Source organism: Lithobates pipiens, unplaced genomic scaffold (assembly GCF_037356315.1).
Source record: "Lithobates pipiens isolate NorthernLeopardFrog02 unplaced genomic scaffold, aLitPip1_a1.2 Scaffold_3, whole genome shotgun sequence".
NCBI classification, from domain to species: domain Eukaryota; kingdom Metazoa; phylum Chordata; class Amphibia; order Anura; family Ranidae; genus Lithobates; species Lithobates pipiens.
The window spans coordinates 73173813-73195506 of record NW_027507790.1 but is presented as its reverse complement, the minus strand read 5'-3'; positions in this window follow the sequence as shown (position 1 = coordinate 73195506).

Genomic DNA, 21694 nt, shown 5'->3' with positions numbered 1-21694 from the left:
TCTGGGCAGGAAGGTGTTTAAGTGCCCTGTATTGAAGTGGTTAAAAGTACTCGCGGCTATAATGAATTGTTGGTCCTGGCAATACAGATAAAAGTCATTGAAAAAAATGGCATGAGATTCCCCCAGTCCATTACCAGGCCCTTTGGGTCTGGTATGAATATTAAGGGAAACCCAGAAGCAAAATTTTTTAAAAAATTGCGTGGGGTCCCCCCAAATTCCATACCAGGCCCTTCAGGTCTAGTATGGATATTAAGGTGAACCCCATGCCAAAATAAGTAAAAATGGCATAGCGGTCTCCCATCGAAAATCCATACCAGACCCATCAGGTCTGGTATGAATTTTAAGGGCAACCCCCACGCCAAAATTATAAAAAAATGGCATGGAGTTCCCCCGAAAAATCCATACCAGACCCTTATCTGAGCACGCAACCTGGCAGGCTGCAGGAAAAGAGGGGGACGAGAAAGCACCCCCTCCTTAACCATACCAGGCTACATTTACGTAACCGGGTGGGTGGGGTCACCCAGGAACATCACTGTGTGGCCCTGCCCTTGGTTATAAAAGAACTGTCACCTGCGAGGATGCGTCATACAGCGGGTGCCGCCCGCCCACAGACCCCCACAACCACAGGGCAAGGCTTGTGGGGATGAGGCCCTTGCCCCCATCAACATGGGGACAAGGTGCTTTGGGAGCTACCCCACAGCACCCTCCCCATGTTGGGGGCATGTGGCCTGGTACAATTCAGGAAGGGGTGCGCTCTCTCGTCCCCCCCTCTTTTCCTGCAGCCTGCCAGGTGAATGATCACATAAGGGTCTGGTATGGATTTTTAGGGGACCACCACACCATTTTTTTTTACATTTTGGAGCAGGGTTCCCCTTAATATTCATACCAGACCTGAAAGGCCTGGTATGGAATTTGGGGGGACCCCCCTGCAATTTAAAAAAAAAATTGATTTGGTGTTCCCCTTATTATTCATACCAGACCCAAAAGGCCGCGAGTACTTTTAAATGACTTTTTTTACTTTAGAAATGCCATTTTGTACAGGGACTGTTCTAAACAAGGGAAATGTGCTACTTTGCAGGCATACTATAAACACCCCCCAGGTCAGAAATTTAAAGGAATATTTCACTTTTATTGTTTCATTTTAGGCATAATCACTGCTCCCGAAAAAACTGCAGTTTTTAAAACTTTTTTTGCATTGACACATGTCCCCTTTTTGTGACAATAACTTGCATATAAGCCTTTAAAATTAGTACTTTTGATTATTCATGTTTGTGTCCCATAGACTTTAACGGTGTTTGTGTGTTCTGCCAAATGTTTTTCCTGTTTGGTATGTTCTGGTGGGAACCAAACTGGAGGGGGGGGCCATGCTGATTGACCTGAGCGCACGTGTAAATTCCTCCTAGGGGGGAGGTGACCAAAGAGTGATCGATGGGCTTGACTTCTAAAAATATAAGTGAATGAATGAATATATTATCATATGTGTAAATGTAAAGGAAACAGGAGAAGCCCATGACCAAGTGAAGTGAGATTAAGCTTGTGCTGGTGTGGGATTTGACTTGGACCAAAAACCATGATTGAAATGAGGAAATAAGTAAATGAGTGTATACATGTGAATAACATATGACAGTGAAAAAATGAAATAGTATAGGGCTAATCGGAGAGAAAAACTCACCAAGAAATCCCCTCAAAGAGCATGGCATAACTGCAAACCCGCAAAGACATGGCCATCCACCTAAACTGACAGGCCGGATAAGGAGAGCATTAATCAGAGAAGCAGCCAAGAGGCCCATGGTAACTCTCGGTGAGCTGCAGAGAGCCACAGTTCAGGTGGGAGAATCTGTCCACAGGAAAACTATTAGTCATGCACTCCACAAATCTGGACTTTATGGAAGAGTAGCTAGAAAAAGCTCTTGTTGAAAGAAAGCCATAAGAAGTCCAGATTGCAGTTTGTCGAGAAGTCATGTGGGGGACTCGTGGAAGAAGGTGCTCTGATGAGACCAAAATTAAACTTTTTGGCCTAAAAGCAAAATGCTATGTGTGGCAGAAAATTAACACTGCACATCACCCTGAACACACCATCCCCACTGCGAAACAAGTTGGTGGAAGCATCATGTTGTGAGGGTGCTTTTCCTAAGCAGGGACAGGAAAGTTGGTCAGCGTTGATGGGAAGACAGATGGAGCCAAATACAGGGCAATCTTAGAAGAAAACCTAATGCTAATGCCACGTACAGACGACCAGACGTTTTGACAGATATTACGATCATGTATGGGCTCCAGTGGACTTTTTATTTATCCAAAAGTCTGACGGACCTATAAATAAAACATGTTTTAAATCTTTCTAATGGACTCGAGTCCAGTCGAAAAATCTGTTTGTCTGTATGCTAGTCCGATGGACAAAAACCGACGCTAGAGCAGCTATTGGTACTGGCTATGAACTTCCTTATTCTAGTTCGGTCGTACGTCATCACGTTTGAATCCGTCGGTGTGCGTGTGTGTGGCCAAGTCCGTTAGTTTGGAAAGTCCATCAGAACTCTGCCGAAAGTCCGTCGGGAAGACCGTCGGACCTAGTCTGTCAAAGTCTGGTCATGTGTACATGGCATAACAGTTTGCAAAAGACTTGAGACTGGGGCAGAGGTTCACCTTCCAGCAGGACAACAACCATAAACATACAGCCAGAGCTACGATGGAATGCTTTGGATCAAAGCATAATCATGTGTTAGAAAGGCCCAGTCAAAGTCCACACCTAAATCCAATTCAGAATCTGTGGAAAGACTTGAAAAATGCTGTTCGCAGACGCTCTCCATCCAATCTGACAGAGCTTGAGCTATTTTGCAAAGAATAATAGGCAAAAATGTCACTCTCTAGATGTGCAAATCTTGTAAAGACATACCCAAAAAGACTTCCATCTGTAATTGCGTTGAAAGGTGGATCTACAAATTATTGACTCAGGGGGGCTGAATACAAATGCATGCCAAACTTTTCTGATATTTATTTGTAAAAAAATTTGAAAACCATTTATCATTTTCCTTCTACTTCACAATTATGTGCTGCTTTGTGTTGGTCTATGACATAAAATCCCAATAAAAGATATTTACGTTTTAGGAAGTAACGTGACAAAATGTGGAAAACTTCAAGGAGTATTAATACTTTTTAAAGGGACTGTAAATTATACCTCCCTAGAAGCGAGGGGGGGCAAACCTTCACAACAATTAGGGTATATATAACTTGTTTCTTACGTATAGGTCTGGACTAGGTTTCTGCTTCATTACGTTACTCAAATTGGACGTTTGAATCAGAAATGGCCCAGCCTTACTCTTTAGGGGCTCTACTTCACTTTAGAATAAAGTTTTTACCTTCTAATCTTCAGCACAATTTACTTTTATGCAGGGGTCAAGTCCTGGGGAAAAAAGTGTGGGAACTCTCACCCGAAATCCACTCGCCCACCAAAAAAAAAAACATGATACGCTCATATGCTTCAAAAGTGGTATTTTTCATCCAATTTTCGTATTGTGTGTATGAAGCTTAACTGTTAGTACATACAAAAAAAACAATCCTCAATAAACATAAATACGGTAATTCTCTGAATAATCAGCATTCATTCAATTGTACTTCCATGCAAATGTGAACATCATGTTCTGATCTTTATTGGGGAATGTTATTTTGTATATGGAGTGTTTATGTGGTGAGTTTACACTTTTCATTGAACAGAGTTTGGATAACACAGGGTTAAACGTAAAGGTCATAAATAAACTGCACTTTATCTGGACAGAATGGTTGGGGAGATAGTGATGTGTTCCTGCTTAGGAGATGTATGTTAGCTTGGGGGGCTGCAAACTCAGCAGGGCTCCAACACACACTCGCTGCTATTCCAACCCTTCATGTATTTCCACATAAACTTCCCTTCTGGCATTAAACTTTGCCAGGTATTGTGCTCAGCTTACCACCCCAAACTGATGTTCCTCCCTCAGCTCACCTCTCTCCCTGCATGTCCTGTGAGCAGAATAGCTGTGCTCCTCCTCTTTTCTCATCATATGGCACATCATATGGCACTAAAGATAGAGGAGGGAGGATTCAACGGGACACACAGAGCAAGTATGCAGGAGACTGAGGGGGGGGGGGGGAATATGAGGAGACAGAAAATCAGGAGGGGCCGGCGGGGAGGAGCGCATCACGAGAGGTCTATAGAATCTCTTAGCAGCAGTGACCTGATCTAACCGTCAGATAGTTGTGATTGACAGGTAGATCGAAGCGGAAGCTGTCATGGGGCCCCCTACTGGCAATGCCTGAATGGTCAGGTGTGCGGCACTTACTATTGCGAGCTGTGTCGGCAGCTGCTGGTGTAGCACCTGCCACACAGCTCGCATACTTCAAAGTCTTGCAGGACACGTTGTCATGGTGGAGTGGAAAAGGACTCCAGTGGCAACCTGTGAAGCTCTGGTAAACTCCATGCCCAAGAGAGTTAAGGCAGTGCTGTCACAGGGGTGTACTCACTTTTATTGCCAGCAGTTTAGACATTAATGGCTGTGTGTTGAGTTATTTTGAGGGGACAGCAAATTGACACTGTTATACAAGCTGTGCGCTCATTCCTTTTCATTGTAGCAAAGTGTCATTTCTTCAGTGTTGTCACATGAAAATAAATAATAAATAAAATATTTACAAAAATGTGAGGGGTGTACTCACTTTTGTGATATATATATATATATGTATATATATATATATATATATATATATATATATATATATATATATACAGTACAGTTCCCTGTCCTAGCAATTGTCACCCAGGGTTCTCAAATAGGCAGGTTGAGGGGCTCCAGGGGTATTTAATGTGGAGGAATCTGTTTTATCAGTTTCCTCCAAAGTTTGTAATATCCAGTTGGGGACCTGGAGCCCGGAGATTCCATAACGTTATGGGTGGGACGGCATCTCCAATCCTGGGACCGGGTTTTGGGAACAGCCAGGAGTCTGGCTGGTTGATTGAGCAGGTGGGCTTTTAGCAGAGTCAGGATTAGGGTTCTGGGCTCCACCCAGAGAGACAGGAGGTCTCCAGGAGTCCAGATAGTGAAGGTGTGCACTAGTGAAAGCCAGAGATCCAAGTCCAAGTCTAAGGATCAGAGCAGTGAGGGGCTGCTTTCTAAATAGACGCTGTGTGTGTTGAAGCTGTTTGCCTCTAAGGAGACAGATGAGAGCCTGAAGTGGAAGGCCTGAGCAGCAAGGAAGCTGAAAACAGGTACAGTAGTTGTACGGGAACCCTGTTATATGGCCAAGAGGGCTGAAGCGTAAAGCCTAAGTGGCAGCACTGCTGAAGAGAGCCAAGTGGCTCGGCATTTTTCATTTATTGTTTTTGGAAGATAACCCCTATGTGGGCAACCAAGTGCATGTATGAACTTTATTTTGTTCCTTTTAATAAAAGTGGGCTATCATGCCCTTAAACTAAAGTTCCTGTTCACTGTGAACTTATTGAAAAGGCCCTTACCACTGAGTTAAACATTCCCCAATGTCACAAGTGGTGCATGAATGCAGACATGTAGATGTGGAATCCGGATCCTTGCTCCACAGTGAGTTCAAGTCAGGAACTATTGGCTGTGTGTATATACATACTCTGCATTCAGTGTAGCCTTAACATTCAGTGTAGACTCTATATTCAGTCAATGCAGGCAGTGTAGTTTATATAACACAGTGTATTGAAGTGGTTAAGGGGAGCCTTGCGCCAAAAATTTTTAAAAAATGGTGTAGGGGGTCCCCCCAAAATCCATATCAGGCCCTTCCGGTCTGGTGTGGATTTTAAAGGGAATCCGCACCAAAATTATAAAAAAAATGGTGTGGGGGTCCCCCCAAAATCTATACAACACTTATCTGAGCATGCAACCCGGCAGGCCGCAGGAAAAGGGGTGGAACAAAATAGCACCCCCCCCTCCTGAACCATACAAGGCCACATGCCCTCAGAATGGGGAGGGTGCTTTGGGGACAAGGGCCTCATCCCCACAACCCTTGCCCTCTGGTTGTGAGGGTCTGTGGGTGGGGGGCTTATTGGAATCTGGAAGCCCTCTTTAACAAGAGAGCCCCCAGATCCCCCCCTCCCCATGTGAATGGCTAGGCATACCTATTCACCAAAAAGTGTCAAAAAAGTAAAAACAACAGCAGACAGTTTTTGACAATTCCTTTATTTAAAAAAAAAAAGTGTCCCCCATGTTGAGGGCATGTGGCCTGGTATGGCTCAGGGGGGGAGTGCTCTTTTGTCCCACCCCTTTTCCTGTGGCCTGCCAAGTTGCTTGCTTGGATAAGGGCCTGGTATAGGTTTTGCAGTAGACCACCAGTCCATTTTCTTTTTAATTTTGCACAGGGTTCCCCTTAAAATCCATACCAGACCTAAAGGGCCTGGTATGGATTTTGGGGGGACCTCCACACCATATTTTTTTTTTTTTACATTTTGGTGTGGAGCTCCCCTTAATATCCATACCATACCAGACCCAAAGGGATCCAACTACATTACAGCTGCAAGCAATTTTAAATGTAATTTTTTCCATTAGAAATTACATTTTGCTGTGGTACTAACAGTACCCCAAGGCACAATATTTAAAGGAATATTTCATTTCTATTGTTTCACTTTAAGCATTATTAAAATCACTGCTTACAAAAAACAGCCTTTTGAAAAACTTTTTTTTGCATTGATACATGTCCCCTGGGGTAGGACCCAGGTCCCCAAACACTTTTTTATGGCAATAACTTGCATATGAGCCTTTAAATTGAATTGAATGAATTTTAAAAATTAATTGATTTTTCACATTTGTGTCCCATAGATTTTAACGGTGTTCGCATGTTCGCACAGTTTTTTGTTTGTTTGCATGTTCTGGTGGAAACCGAACTGGGGGATGTTCGGCTCATCCCTAGTGTTGAGCTATTTTGAGGGGACGGCAAATTTACACTGTTATATAAGCTGTACACTCACTACTTTACATTGTAGCAAAGTGTCATTTCTTCAGTGTTGTCACATGAAAAGTTATAATAAAATATTTACAAAAATGTGAGGGGTGTACTCACTTTTGTCAGATACTATACCTGGGTAAGGGCTTTATAGAACTTTGTTGCAGTTTTTCTATGATACTCCCTCCGCCTGATCATATATGTTGTTTTTTTAACATTAATATGAGAAGTTTGGCAGTAGGTGATTTGGGTACTACTTCAGTCCTCTTTCATTGAGAATGTAGTTTGATCGATCCTGCAAACAACACTATTTCAGGCAAGTCTCCCAGGCCTAGTCTTTGTTTTTCATAATATGTTATTTTTTCATTAGTTTAATGAGTCGTAATTCCCATGTAAGTGGAAGATAGCATATTTGTATTTATTTGTAATTGCTCTCCTCAGGTTCACTCTGACCCCCAGTTGGCAGTGACTCATAGTGGAATTCCCATCTATGTCTCACTAACTGTATGGGTTTATCTGTTTTCTTTCAGTATGTTGGTCATGATTAGGGATGAGCTTCGTGTTCGAGTCGAACGTACGTTCGACTCGAACATTGGTCGTTCTGGCGTTCGGCGAATTCCGAACGTTTGGGCCGTTCGCGGCAAAATTCGTGTGGCCCACAATGCACTGCGATGGCTGGGCCAATCGCAGCGCCAGCAGCGAGGAGAGCCATGATTGGCCACGGGCGTCCTGTCTGTGGCCAATCATAGCTCAGGCTGTGTAGTGCACGCCCCACACTATATAAGGCCGCCTTTGAGGCGGCCTCGTGTAGTGTGTTGGCATCTGAAGCAGTGGGTGTTCTGTGTACCTTCAACACAGTTACACACCAATCGTTTTTGGCTGATTTCCTATCTTGCTCTTGTGTAGTGGTTATTGTCTGTGCCCTGACCGCAGTATACACCACTATATTCACCTCACCTATATAGCTAGTGATCTATCTTTAATAATAGAGCTTGCAGTCAGTAGTGTCAGGAGATAGTGCGTGCTGTCTGCGTGCTCTGTACCCAGTACATACCGCTATAATCCACCTACATAGCTATTCTCTATTTGGGCCCAATTGTCATCTGCAGGAGTTATTGGAAGTTGTGTGTGCTTCCAGCACAGCACAGTATACATCTGTATATACCCCTTTATCTCTGTTGTTCTATAAAAAAGGCATCTGCAGGAGTTAGTGGGTGTTGTGTGCCTCCAGCACAATATAAACTACCCAACTACTGTTTTACCCAACTCCCTTCAGGCCATTACCATGTCTGGAAGGCCAGCAAGGAGAGGCAGACAGGCGCGAGCCGATAAAAGAGGGCAAGCAGGCTCTGTGTCTAGAGACAACAGTGCTGGTCATGGACACGGTGCATTGTCATCAGCACGTGGCCATGGGACATGCTTGTCCTTCTTTTCTGCAGCTGGACATGTTGAACCGCAACATGCCAACGACTTGGTAGAGTGGATGACCAAGCCCACTTCATCCTCCTCATCCTCTCTCACCCAGTCTCAGGGTAGTAGCAAAGCAGCTGCCAACACATCATCTTCCCTCCTCTCAATGTCATCATCAGTGACTCCTTCCCTAGACCCACCACGTCCTCCTGAGGAGTCTCCTGAACTCTTTGAGCACAGTGTTGGGTACATGCTCCAGGAGGATGCCCAGTGTTTGGTGGGCTCTGATGATGACACTCAGCTAGAGGAAGGCAGTAGCGTGAGCGCAGAGAGAGGGGATGCTCAAGAAGGACAACAATCTGGCAGTCATGTTCCACAAGCTGCAGCATACTGCCAGGTTTGCTACAGCGATGAAGAGGGAGGGGATGATGAGGGCACTGACTCCACGTGGGTGCCTGGAAGGAGGGAGGAGGAGGAGGAGGCACATGTCCAACGAGGCAGGATGCCCTCCGGGGGTCAGCTTAGGGGCAGCACACCAACTGAATCATACCGCAGAGCTCCGCCTGCGCAGAGCGCTTCCTCTGCGCGTTATTCTAAAAGTTCTTTGGTGTGGGCCTTTTTTGAGACGAGTGCATCAGATCGCACCGCTGCTATTTGCAATATATGTCTCAAGCGTATCTCACGTGGCCAAAACATCAGCCGCTTGGGCACCACATGCTTGACCAGACATATGTTGACCTGCCATGCAGCTCGTTGGCAAGCGTACCTCAAAGACCCACACCAAAGAACAAAGCGGACCTCTCCTTGCTCCTCATCAGCTGGCATCTCCAACCCCACTAGACCTTCAGTCCTCTCTGAAACCTGCTCTGAGAGGAATGAAGGTGTAGAATTAGGTGTGTCACAGCCAAGTGCTTCCGGGAACTCTGCTAGTGGTACATCCACATCCGATTATAGCAGGCAAATGTCCCTGCCCCAGCTGCTGGACCGGCGGAAGAAGTTTACTCCCAGCCATCCACATGCCCAGCGGTTGAATGCTAGCTTGGCTAAATTGCTAGCACTTCAACTGCTGCCTTTTCAGTTGGTAGACTCGGCCCCCTTCCGTGAGTTTGTACAATGTGCGGTTCCTCAGTGGCAGGTCCCCAAACGCCACTTTTTCTCACGGAAGGCGATTCCCGCTCTCTACCGGCATGTGGAAGGCAATGTCCTTGCCTCGCTGGACAGGGCGGTCAGCGGTAAGGTGCATATTACCGCTGACTCATGGTCCAGCAGGCATGGACAGGGACGTTACCTGTCTTTCACGGCCCATTGGGTCACTCTTCTGGCTGCTGGGAAGGATGCAGGACAAGGTGCAGTAGTGTTGGAGGTTGTTCCGCCACCACGCCTCCAAAATGCTACTATTGGTTGTGACACACCTCTCTCCTCCACCCCCTCCTCTTCTTCTTCCTCCATGGCCTCTTCCAGTGCTCTGTCCTCTGAACCATCGGTGCTCCGTAGGCGTTCCAGGGGCTACGCAAGTACGCAGGCAAAACGATGCCATGCCGTGCTTGCGCTGGTTTGTTTGGGGGACAGGAGCCACACTGGGGCGGATGTTTTGTCAGCTCTGCAGGGGCAGGCCGAGAGGTGGTTGACGCCACGCCAGCTTAAGCCAGGAATGGTGGTTTGCGACAATGGCACCAACCTCCTCTCCGCCCTCCGACAGGGACAACTGACCCATGTGCCCTGTGTAGCTCACGTCCTTAACCTGGTGGTGCAGCGGTTCTTGGGCAGGTACCCCGGCTTACATGATGTCCTGAAGCAGGCCAGGAAAGTCTGTGTGCATTTCCGCCGATCATTTAATGCCTGTGCTCGGCTGGCTGAGCTCCAAAAGGAGTTGAACCTGCCCAAGAACCGCCTTATATGTGACATGCCCACCAGATGGAACTCAACATTGGCCATGCTGCAGCGGCTGCACACGCAGCAGAGGGCCATCAATGAGTACCTGTGCGACTACGGCACCAGGACAGGGTCAGGGGAGCTTGGTTTTTTCTCACCACGCCAGTGGGGCATGATCAGGGATGCATGCACTGTCCTGTCACCATTTGAGGAGGCCACAAGGATGGTGAGCAGTGACAGTGCATGCATCAGTGACACTGTACCTCTTGTCCACCTCTTGGAGCATACGCTGCGTGGAATAATGGACAGGTCACTTGAGGCAGAACAGAGGCAGGAAGAGGAGGACTTCCTTGCCTCTCAAGGCCCCCTTTATCCAGACAGTGTTCCTGCTGTGCCACCCATCACACAGGAAGAGGGTGAGGAAGAGGAGGAGGAGGATGATTGTGTCAGCATGGAGGTGGAGGCTGGCACTCAGCATCAGCATCAGCAGCAGCAGTCTTATAGGGATGATTTACAGTCCCAAGAAACACGTGGACTTGTACGTGGCTGGGAGGAGGTAGCTGCGGATCATGTTGTCCTTAGTGACCCAGAGGACTCCGGACCGAATGCCTCAGCTAACCTACGCTGCATGGCCTCCCTGATCCTGCAAAGCCTGCGGAAGGATCCTCGTATTCTTCGGATCAAGGAGAGGGACCTGTCAGGAAAGGTTCCCTCCGCTGGTAATATCAATCATTTGACATGCAGTACTGCGATCCACCAGCAGGTGTCTCCTGCTGGAATTATGTCATCTTTGGTCCGCAGTACTGGTGTCCACCAGCGGAGGGATCCTGGCAGTATGGAGCAGGTATTGCCCTCTGCAGTCAGGCGTCACATGACTGACAGCAGCCATTATAAATACCCGGCAAGTTCATATACACTTTGCCTTGGTATTGTCCTTGAGCCCTGACCTGCAGCCTGTCTGATACCTGTCACCTGATCCCTGTGACCTGATCCCTGCATCCTGCCTCCTGTACCTGTTCCCTTCTCCTTGTCCCCCCATCTGCTGACCTCCTATTTATGACCCCGGCCTGGCTTGACTACGATTCCGGTACTCCCTTTGTTACATATACTGGTTTATTTACTGTTTGGTTGTTTGGTTGTTCACTTGGTTCGTATTGGTGGTGTGTTCACATTTATATGCGTTTACTTAATAAATTTACCTTCACTTATTTGTGTCTGGTTCACTTTGTCGCAGTCACACAGTTCTGGTCACATCTGGTTCATGACAGAATACCAAGACCATTCCTGACCAGAAGTGGCTGCACAGGGGAACCATTTGCTTCAGTTTGGTTGCAAACATGAATGCTGATGAGATCATTTATCTTTCTCTGCTGGCATCTGAGAGTGGTGATTATTGCCGCCAGGCTTTGAAAGGATGGTCTAGTGACCAGTTGTTTGCAGCTATGCGTTTGGCTCACTCCCTGGTTGATCAGGGTTATATATTGTTTGGGGAGGTGCAGCCTTTGATAAAGATCTGTACTGAGCTAGCCCTGCCCTGTATCCCAGATGGCCGTGATGATTTCACTCCTCCTTTTAATATGAATCAGGTTGTATCTTTAGTATGGCTTTTTGAAGATGATCCTTCTGATTTTCGTGAACACTACTCAGCCTGTTCCCCACAGGTGATTGCTGAGTGCATTGTATCTGCTCAGTCTTTTGTTAGACAGGGAGGCTTAAAACTTCAGTTTGTACAACCCATACTTTCAGCATGGTCTGACATGGTGCAATCAGCCCCAGCCAAACAATCCACCTCTGCCATCAGGTATGAGCCTACCCAAAAGTATGTTTCCCCATCAGCCATGTCAACCTCAGTTGCAGCCCAGTACACGCTGCTCCCAACCAAATACTCCTATCCAGTCTCTGCTCCCTGTACTTACCCTGCATTCAACCCACCTGCTTCCTCTCCGCTGTCTACAAACCCACAAGTTCTTTCCCCAGCTACTGGTACCTCTTCTCTGCCATATCACAATCCTCCTTTCCAGTCTGCTGCACCCCTTATTTACAGTCCTGCAGTCACCTACAGAGCTTCAGTAGCTAAGCCAAAGAAAAAGCGAAAGTTTTTCCCAACCAAAATGATCTTACCATTAACCCAACCTGCCTCCACACCTACCAATCTGTCCCAGCCCGGAGTGCCAGAGCCGGAGTTTCAGCCTGATGTCCCTGCCTTCCAGCCAGACGCCTTCCAGCCTGATGTCCCGGCCTTCCAGCCAGACGCCTTCCAGCCTGATGTCCCGGCCTTCCAGCCAGACGCCTTCCAGCCTGATGTCCCGGCCTTCCAGCCAGACGCCTTCCAGCCTGATGTCCCGGCCTTCCGGTCCGACGCCTTCCAGCCTGATGTCCCGGCCTTCCGGTCCGACGCCTTCCAGCCTGATGTCCCGGCCTTCCGGTCCGACGCCTTCCAGCCTGATGTCCCGGCCTTCCGGTCCGACGCCTTCCAGCCTGATGTCCCGGCCTTCCGGTCCGACGCCTTCCAGCCTGATGTCCCGGCCTCGCGGTCCGACGCCTTCCAGCCTGATGTCCCGGCCTCGCGGTCCGACGCCTTCCAGCCTGATGTCCCGGCCTCGCGGTCCGACGCCTTCCAGCCTGATGTCCCGGCCTCGCGGTCCGACGCCTTCCAGCCTGATGTCCCGGCCTCGCGGTCCGACGCCTTCCAGCCTGATGTCCCGGCCTCGCGGTCCGACGCCTTCCAGCCTGATGTCCCGGCCTCGCGGTCCGACGCCTTCCAGCCTGATGTCCCGGCCTCGCGGTCCGACGCCTTCCAGCCTGATGTCCCGGCCTCGCGGTCCGACGCCTTCCAGCCTGATGTCCCGGCCTCGCGGTCCGACGCCTTCCAGCCTGATGTCCCGGCCTCGCGGTCCGACGCCTTCCAGCCTGATGTCCCGGCCTCGCGGTCCGACGCCTTCCAGCCTGATGTCCCGGCCTCGCGGTCCGACGCCTTCCAGCCTGATGTCCCGGCCTCGCGGTCCGACGCCTTCCAGCCTGATGTCCCGGCCTCGCGGTCCGACGCCTTCCAGCCTGATGTCCCGGCCTCGCGGTCCGACGCCTTCCAGCCTGATGTCCCGGCCTCGCGGTCCGACGCCTTCCAGCCTGATGTCCCGGCCTCGCGGTCCGACGCCTTCCAGCCTGATGTCCCGGCCTCGCGGTCCGACGCCTTCCAGCCTGATGTCCCGGCCTCGCGGTCCGACGCCTTCCAGCCTGATGTCCCGGCCTCGCGGTCCGACGCCTTCCAGCCTGATGTCCCGGCCTCGCGGTCCGACGCCTTCCAGCCTGATGTCCCGGCCTCGCGGTCCGACGCCTTCCAGCCTGATGTCCCGGCCTCGCGGTCCGACGCCTTCCAGCCTGATGTCCCGGCCTCGCGGTCCGACGCCTTCCAGCCTGATGTCCCGGCCTCGCGGTCCGACGCCTTCCAGCCTGATGTCCCGGCCTCGCGGTCCGACGCCTTCCAGCCTGATGTCCCGGCCTCGCGGTCCGACGCCTTCCAGCCTGATGTCCCGGCCTCGCGGTCCGACGCCTTCCAGCCTGATGTCCCGGCCTCGCGGTCCGACGCCTTCCAGCCTGATGTCCCGGCCTCGCGGTCCGACGCCTTCCAGCCTGATGTCCCGGCCTCGCGGTCCGACGCCTTCCAGCCTGATGTCCCGGCCTCGCGGTCCGACGCCTTCCAGCCTGATGTCCCGGCCTCGCGGTCGGACGCCTTCCAGCCTGATGTCCCGGCCTCGCGGTCGGACGCCTTCCAGCCTGATGTCCCGGCCTCGCGGTCGGACGCCTTCCAGCCTGATGTCCCGGCCTCGCGGTCGGACGCCTTCCAGCCTGATGTCCCGGCCTCGCGGTCGGACGCCTTCCAGCCTGATGTCCCGGCCTCGCGGTCGGACGCCTTCCAGCCTGATGTCCCGGCCTCGCGGTCGGACGCCTTCCAGCCTGATGTCCCGGCCTCGCGGTCGGACGCCTTCCAGCCTGATGTCCCGGCCTCGCGGTCGGACGCCTTCCAGCCTGATGTCCCGGCCTCGCGGTCGGACGCCTTCCAGCCTGATGTCCCGGCCTCGCGGTCGGACGCCTTCCAGCCTGATGTCCCGGCCTCGCGGTCGGACGCCTTCCAGCCTGATGTCCCGGCCTCGCGGTCGGACGCCTTCCAGCCTGATGTCCCGGCCTCGCGGTCCGACGCCTTCCAGTCTGATGTGCCTGCTGTCCAGCCTGACGTGCCGCTGCCCGCCTTCCAGCCTGACGTGCCGCTGCCCGCCTTCCAGCCTGACGTGCCGCTGCCCGCCTTCCAGCCCGATGTGCCAGCTTCCCGGTCTGATGTGCTTCTGTCTGCTGCCCTGCTTGAAGTGTCCATTACCCAACCTAATGTGACTTTGCCCATAGCCCAGCTTGACGCAGTGGACTTTCCCCAGCAACTGCTAGTTGGAGCGTCCGGAGGTCGCTCCTTTGAGGGGGGGTACTGTCAGGAAAGGTTCCCTCCGCTGGTAATATCAATCATTTGGCATGCAGTACTGCGATCCACCAGCAGGTGTCTCCTGCTGGAATTATGTCATCTTTGGTCCTCAGTACTGATGTCCACCAGCGGAGGGATCCTGGCAGTATGGAGCAGGTATTGCCCTCTGCAGTCAGGCGTCACATGACTGACAGCAGCCATTATAAATACCCGGCAAGTTCATATACACTTCGCCTTGGTATTGTCCTTGAGCCCTGACCTGCAGCCTGTTTGTCACCTGATCCCTGCATCCCTGATCCCTGCATCCTGCCTCCTGTACCTGTTCCCTTCTCCTTGTCCCCCCATCTGCTGACCTCCTATTTATGACCCCGGCCTGGCTTGACTACGATTCCGGTACTCCCTTTGTTACATATACTGGTTTATTTACTGTTTGGTTGTTCACTTGGTTCGTATTGGTGGTGTGTTCACATTTGTATGCGTTTACTTAATAAATTTACCTTCACTTATTTGTGTCTGGTTCACTTTGTCGCAGTCACACAGTTCTGGTCACATCTGGTTCATGACAGGACCATTACTGGCTGGCCACTCTCCTTGATCCACGGTACAAGGGTAAGGTTGCCGACCTTATCTTGCCATCGCAGAGGGAGCAGGGGATGAGACATCTCCAGGAGGCCTTGCAGAAAGCTCTGTGCAACGCGTTCCCAGAGACTGGGAGGTCACAAACTCCTGGTCCTGGACAACGTGTTGCTGAGGCATCGGTCAGAAGGAGCGGTGGAGAAGGTGGCCGTCTGACTGATGCTTTCAGACAATTTTTTAGTCCGCAGCCCCAAGGTATGATCGGTTCCAGCACCCATCGCCAGCGTCTGATTTACATGGTGCAGGAATACCTAGGGGCAAGGTCAGACTTGGACACCTTTCCCACCGAAAATCCTCTGGCTTACTGGGTCTTGAGGATGGATCACTGGCCAGAGCTTGCACAGTATGCAATTGAGCTACTGGCCTGTCCTGCATCCAGCGTTCTTTCGGAACGCACCTTCAGTGCTGCTGGTGGCTTTGTTGCCGATCACAGGGTGCGCCTGTCCACCGAATCAGTTGATCGACTGACCTTCATCAAGATGAATCAGTCTTGGATCACCCACAGCTACCAAGCACCTGAAGCTGATGTAACCGAATAATTTTTTTGGAAATACCACATCCCTTCAAGACTGCCTATGCTGATGCTGAGTGACTGTCCTGTTATGTTGATTGTCTATCCTCTTCCTCCTCCGCTGATATGTTGGAAGAACATTTTTGGTTCTGGGTGATGCCAGCAGCCCAATTTTTCTGCCCCTGTTTAACAGGGGCGTTTAATTACAATTTTTGATGCAATGCTTTGCAGCAGGGCTAATTCCTGCAATAAAACTAGAGTATATGGCAGAGGTTGCAGTGTGATGGCACCAGCACCAGTGCCTAAGGCCCAATTTTTCTGCCCCTATTTAACAGGGGCGTTTAAGTACAATTTTTGATGCAATGCTTTGCAGCAGGGCTAATTCCTGCAATAAAACTAGAGTATATGGCAGAGGTTGCAGTGTGATGGCACCAGTGCCTAAGGCCCAATTTTTCTGCCCCTGTTTAACAGGGACATGTAATTACAATTCTTGATATATTTCACAGGAGGGCCCCTTCCTGTGCCCACCCAGAGTAACGGTGAGGACTTATAGTGTTGTGGCACCAGCACCACAACCACCAAAGGTCAATTTTTCTACCACTGTTCAACAATGGCATGTAATTACAATTCTTGATATAATCGTTCACAGCAGGGCTCTCCAGCGCCCACCAAGAGTCACTTTCAGGGCTTACAATGTTGTGGCAAAACCAACACCTTGTTCCGCCATTTCTGCAGAGCATATAGGGCAGGCCCCTACTTTCAAACATCCAACTTACAAACATCAGACAGCAGCAAGTGAGATGAAAAAAGATGGACGACAAAACAAATTATACAGGGGTGATAACCCTTCCCTATGTTTTCCAAAAAGCTTAAAAATAGTTTTTTTTGACTGGAGCTACACTTTAAAAATGTACCAGTTGAAAATTACAAACAGATTCAACTTAACACAACAAACCTACACAGTCCCAGTCTTGTTTGCACCGCCTGTATACTGCTGTTCTGAGTATATAGGGCCTGGGGGCCACATGCATTTCCTTTTTTTAATATGGGTACGGGGTTCCCCTTAATATGCGTACAAGACCCAAATAGGCTGGTAATGGGCAGGGAGGGCTACCCATGCCATTTTTCTGAATGATTTTCAACCATATTGCAGGAACCAGATATAACATTAAAACCGCAAGCAGTTTTAAATGGTGTTATTTCCGTTTAATGTCATTTTGTGCAGGGACTGTTCTAAACACGGGAAACACGTGGCACTTCACAGGCATACTACAGACACCCCCCAGGCACCATATTTAAAGGAATATTTCACTTTTTTTTCACTTTAATCGTCATTAAAATCAGTGCTCCCGCCAAAACGGCCGTTTTTAAAACCTTTTTTTGCATTGACCCATGTCCCCTGAGGCAGGAGTCAGGTCCCCAAACCCTCTTTAGGATAGTATCTTGCATATTAGCCGTTAAAATTAGCACTTTCCATTTCGAACGTTCGAGTCCCATAGACTTCAATGGGGTTCTAACGTTCGTTTCGAACGCGGGGTCCGTTCGAAAGTTCTGGTGCGAACCGAACCGGGGGGTGTTCGGCTCATCCCTAGTCATGATCAGTGCATTGTTTCTTACTGTAGGTCACATTCTTTCACAAGTAATCTACTCTTAAAATGTTACTAAACCCAGCAGTATGAAAATAGTTAATCTGCCCCCCCCCCCCTTCTCCCACATAGCTTATAAATATTCTTTAAAATATTGCCATTATATACCTTTTTGGCTGATCTGTATACCATGGTCAGTGATAAACTGCACAGTTTCACCAGTGCTGAGAGTTCAGGTAGGAGGAGATTTCCACTTCAGCCTGTATACATGCCCACATGTGTGATGCCAACATCATGTGACCAAGTAAATATTCTCTCCAGCATAAAATACACAAGTGAGCATATGCAGATCAGCTACACTGCCTGTGTTAGCTGGCTTTCCCCAGATAGACAGTGCAAGAGGGAAGGATCTGTCCATACAGGATAAAACAGCTTTTTTTACATAATTTTTACATAATGCAGAGGATTAACCCTTAAGTTCCACAGTTAGTTTAACCACTTACCAACCAGCACACGACGATGTACGTCCTATTTTTGAAGAGGGATATCTCGGTAACGGCAGCAGCAGCTGCCACAACCGAGATATCCATCTCTTCAGGCACCGGTCGGCTGTACGATAACGGTGGTCTCCGCGGTGGATTCGCCGCGAGACTTACCGCTATCGGCGGCAGGAGAGGTGCCACCCCTCCTCCCACACGATCGGGTCCTTTCGCTAGCTGGGTATGGATACGAGTGGGGCTAAGATGGCCCCCACTCGTCTCTATACCATAGGAGGGCAGAAGCGACGTCAAAACGTCACTTCCGCCCATACCTCTTAAAGGTATATATTTTTTTTAAATGTCATTTTTTCTTTTCCTTTTTTTTTTTTTTTTTTTTTCTTTTTGCATTTTAGTCCAAATATGAGATCTGAGGACTTTTTGACCCCAGATCTCATATTTAAGAGGACCTGTCATGCTTTTTTCTATTACAAGGGATGTTTACATTCCTTGTAATAGGAATAAAAGTGATCCATTTTTTTTTAAACAGTGTAAAAATAAATAAAATCAATTAAAATAAGAAAAAAAAAAGGTTTTTTAAAACACCCCGTCACGACGAGATTGCGCAAAGAAGCGAGCGCATACGTGAGCAGCGCCTGCATATGAAAACGGTGGTCAAACCACACATGTGAGGTATCGCCGCGATCGGTAGAGCGAGAGCAATAATTCTAGACCTCTTCTGTAACGCAAAAAATGCAACCTGTAGAATTTTTTAAATGTTGCTTATGGAGATTTTTGAGGCTAAATGTTTGACGCCATTCCACGAGCGGGCGCAATTTTGAAGCGTGACATGTTGGGTATCAATTTACTCGGCGTATCATTATCTTTCACAATATAAAAAATTGGGCTAATTTTACTGTTGTCTTATTTTTTTATTCAAAAAAGTTAATTTTTTCCAAAAAAAGTGCGCTTGTAAGACCGCTGCGCAAATACGGTGTGAAAAAAAGTATTTCAATGACCGCCATTTTATTCTCTAGGGTGTTAGAAAAAAAACAATATAAAATGTTTGGGGGTTCTAAGTAATTTTCCAGCAAAAAAAAACAGTTTTAAACATGTAAACACCAAATCTGAAAAAGAGGCCTGGTCCTTAAGTGGTTAACAAGCATGCTATGCTGCATATACAGACAGATTTTTACTGTTGTGGATTTTAACAGGTCTCTGACCCCATATTAGTGCTGTGTTGACATTTTTAAATGTTTACGTTCGTAAAACTCAATAGAATGTATTTGTAAAAAAATTACAATTGGGGAAGGGGTCAAGTGTCAAGGGGTATGATTAAGTGTTAGCCCCGGTACACACGGTCGGACATTCCAACCACAAAATCAGTCGGATAAATTCACATATGTGTTTAGAAAAGGGTTTTACAACAAACCAACATATTTGGTGTATATAAAACATTATTTTTGGTAAAATTTTTCTAACTTGGCGTTTTTGTGTAAACAGGCATGTATCAAAGCATAACATACAGAACACAGGAAATTACAAAGTTCACCTTTGAAAAGTGAAGACAATATCAGACATGAGTATTTACAAACTGTGCTGATATTGCATTCATCAGATGGGGTGTCACCCCTGGAAAAGTCAAATTTGGAAGATGCACACAAATTGTGAATCAAAAAGTGGCCAGTTTCCTCCTGATCCCATGCCTAATGCCAACATGTGTTATCTCCCATCATGAGGTATCAATGTACATGTTTTGGGGGTGCAACCCCTTCATCGCATCCACTTTAGTAGCAAGGTGGTCATGATCTTGGTCTTTCTGACATTTGGGTTTGGGTAAGGTCCATACTTTCCATCATAGTCGTTCCTCTTCAATATGTCCACCATCTCCAACATCTCTCCAAAAGACATATTTGAGGCCTTAAATCTTCTCCTCCGGGATCGGGGCATTTCTGGCTCTGGGCTTTCCTCGTCCTCCTCCTCGTTAGTAGAATTATCATGCCCCTGCTGTGTCTACGCCATGTGCTCTCCCCACTGCGCTGAAAGAGAAGGGGTGGGGAATAGACTGGAAAGAACAGGGGCAGGCAGAGTTTCACGCATGCGCACTGTATATAAAACGCAACACGCGTGTGTTGTACGTACGATCTGTGAGCAGAGGGAGAAGCTGATGTGCCAATTGTAAAAAAAAAAAGGTAAATTTTTAACTTGGTACATCACTAGCCTATACTAGATTGAGGCCTATATTGGGACAAGATTAGGAGAGGTTAGCTTGACATTAGGGTTTGTCTTGTGTTGTGTCTTGCAGATAAAATAATATGGATGGGTTTAATGACCACAGCTTTCTCCCCCTGTTCATTGACAAGTACAGGGATCTGCCCTGTCTGTGGCAAGCTACACATCCCCACTACTGCAACAAATTAAAGAGGCAGGCAGCGATGGAGAAACTGCTGGAATTTGTGAAGCCGGTGGTGCCCTGGGCAGACATCACCTATTTAAAAAATAAAATTGGTGGCCTGAGGAGTACATATCTGAGGGAGCGCAAGAAGGTGCTGAAGTCCATGCAAACTGGAACAGCAACAGATGAAGTTTATGTCCCCCAAACTGTGGTACTTTGAGAGGATGCATTTTCTGTCAGTCCAGGCTGAGGTCAGGGAATTCCTCTCTACTCTTGCTTCCACGCTTCCTTCTACGCTTCATTCCACCCCTGCTGAGTCTTCCGATGCCCAACCTGGGCCTTCCAGACAGGAATAAGTGGAGGAGCCCAGCTTGAGCCAGGTATAGTATTTTTTTGAGTAAAAATGAATGATGTTAACTTGATGTTTGCTCACTAATTGCTGATTTTAGAAAGTGTTTCACATATCAATAGACAGTAGTGGCCAAAATATTTGGGTCAAGAATGAACAATGCTGGGCTCAGAATGATAGTCTTTTCTATTTGGTAACAATTTGCAACAGTCAAGAGCTGAAAATTGTGCGTGTTTGATGAACCAAAAACTAAAACTATGTCCCTTTTTCATACACAGGAAGACCTCAGCCAGGAGGAGGGTGTGGAATGCAGCAGCCAGGAGGTGGCTGTGGAATGTGGCAGCCAGGAGGAGGCAGGGGTAAGTGGCAGCCAAATGGTGGGCAGGCCTAGGAGCCTGACTCAATCACAGGTCCCTGCACTCCGCCTTCCACCCAAAAAGCCCAGAAAGGGGGGGGGGGGAATGTGGAGGATTCAGCTCTGAAGCTAATTGGGGAAGCTTCAGCAGCCCTCAAAGCCACCCTCACATATCAAGAGGCCTTTTCCGCCTTGGCTGCCTGCAAACTCCACCAAATGGAGGAGGGGCAACACCTCATGTGTGAGTAGCTCATTATCCACACACTCGATAAGGGGTTGAAGGGCCAAATCACACTTGTGTTATTTGGACCATGCTCCTCCTCCTCCTTCTGCCACACCTCCCAGCACCACAGCCACAGCCTGGAAGGAAGAGTGGAAAGAAGACCAGAGAGTGATGACCTGGGTTCAGTCTGGTCTGACAGAAGATGCAGGCTCTTGTATGACCACAGCCTGGGGACATAGATGTCATCTGCTGCTGTTCCGGGTTTCTTGGACTTCAGGACCAGACTGTTCTTCCTCAGATATGTACTCCTCAGGCCACCAATTTTTGCATTTAAATAGTTGATGTGTGCCCTGGGGGGCAAAGGCTTCGCTAATTTCCCCAGTTTCTCCAGCGCTGCCTCCCTCTTTGTTTATGACACCTAAATAAAGACTTTATTTGGTTAAAAAAATACTTGCCTATGTGTTTTACTTCAAAAAGGACAGTTTATTT